The sequence below is a fragment of the Condylura cristata genome, unplaced genomic scaffold (assembly GCF_000260355.1).
Source record: "Condylura cristata isolate star-nosed mole 26May11 unplaced genomic scaffold, ConCri1.0 scaffold00049, whole genome shotgun sequence".
Classification (NCBI taxonomy): Eukaryota; Metazoa; Chordata; class Mammalia; order Eulipotyphla; family Talpidae; genus Condylura; species Condylura cristata.
In genome coordinates, this window is record NW_004567150.1 from 2,342,073 (window position 1) to 2,343,590 (window position 1,518).

Consider the following 1,518-nt stretch of genomic DNA (forward strand, 5'->3'; position numbering starts at 1 on the left):
GAGGCAGTTATCTTTCTGGTCAAAAGGGAATTCTTCCCTGCTGAACAAGTCGAGCCTGGTCACAGAAAAACCTCCTCAACTTCCTCGTTTTTACATCCCCCCCTTCTCTTGTGCACATCTCTAATCCTAGAGATCCGTGCCTTGATCTAACTTTACATATTGCTGACGCATGATCATGAGTTTTAAGGCCCCAATCTGCCCTTGGAGAAAGGCGGTAAGACGATTTAAGACACAAGGCCCAATTGTAATGACCAAAAGCAACACTATGAGTGGCCCTGCTAGGGTGGAGATGAGGGTCGTCAGCCATGGGGAACTGCTAAACCAAGATTCAAACCAGGACTCACGAGCTTCCCGTTCCTTTTTACGTTTTGCAAGGCCCTCCCGCACTTTAGCCATGGAATCGCGCACTATGCCTGTGTGATCAGCATAGAAACAGCACTCTTCACCCAAAACTGCACACAGGCCTCCTTGCTGTAGATAGAGCAGGTCGAGTCCCCTACTCAGAGAGTGAACTGAGGGACTTTTCGAGGCTGGAGATGGATTTTTCAATTCTTTCTAGATCTTCATCTATAGCTCTCCTCAGGCTATGGAATTGACTATCTTGTTGGACAAGAGCAGTTTCCCCAATTCCTGCTCCGGCCGCTCCCAGTAGGGATGCTATAGTCACAAAGGCTCCCACTGCTCGGACTGTCCTCTGAGGAGACTGGGCAGGTTCTATTTTGGTCCGAAAATCATTTTGTGGGTGGTAGATGACCCGAGGGTAGAGCCTTACCAGGAGACACCAATCCTTGGTACTGGTTAACACAGTGCCCGATATACACGAGGTGACCCCAGTTTTGCCGCATACCCACCAAGTGTCATTGGGGGAAGGATAGTACAGGGAGGAGTTGCTGGAAAGGGTTTGGCTACATGAAAGGGTGCTAGCGAGAGAAACGTTGGCTGCAAGACATGTCCCGCGGCCCTGGACAGACTGCAGGGTGATGCCCGTAGAGGTCGGCCTTTCCCATCTGCACCTTTGTTGTTTTTCCCCAGCTAAGGGGACTGTGGAGTTGTAAAACAGGGCATTAGCCTCATAGTATGGGGGCTGGGCCTGGAAACAGAGCCAGCAGGAGTTAGTGAGGTCTGGGGAGGTAGAGTTTAGGACTTTGTAAGTACTAGTCATTAACTGCCACAGGGGGTCTGCTGGTGGAGCTGAACTGAAAGTAGGTGAAGATCCAGGGGGATTTGAAGGTGTCCCGGGAGTGTACGAACTAGGTGGAGTAGGTTTCTTGGGTGCGAGTACAGGATTAGGTCCTATGGCTTGGTCAATGAGGGGTTCATGGCTAACCTTGACATAAAAGATCCCTCTGGGGTAGGGCAACGCATTTTGTTGAATTCCCCAGCTGAGGCCTGACCTCCACCTGCGGTCTAGTTTTCCTGTTTCAGTGAACGACAGCCGGATTTTACAAGGTGTACATGGTCCCCCACTTGGCATGTTCGGAACAGTGAGGACAGCTCGCAGTAGGTCCGTCTTAACAG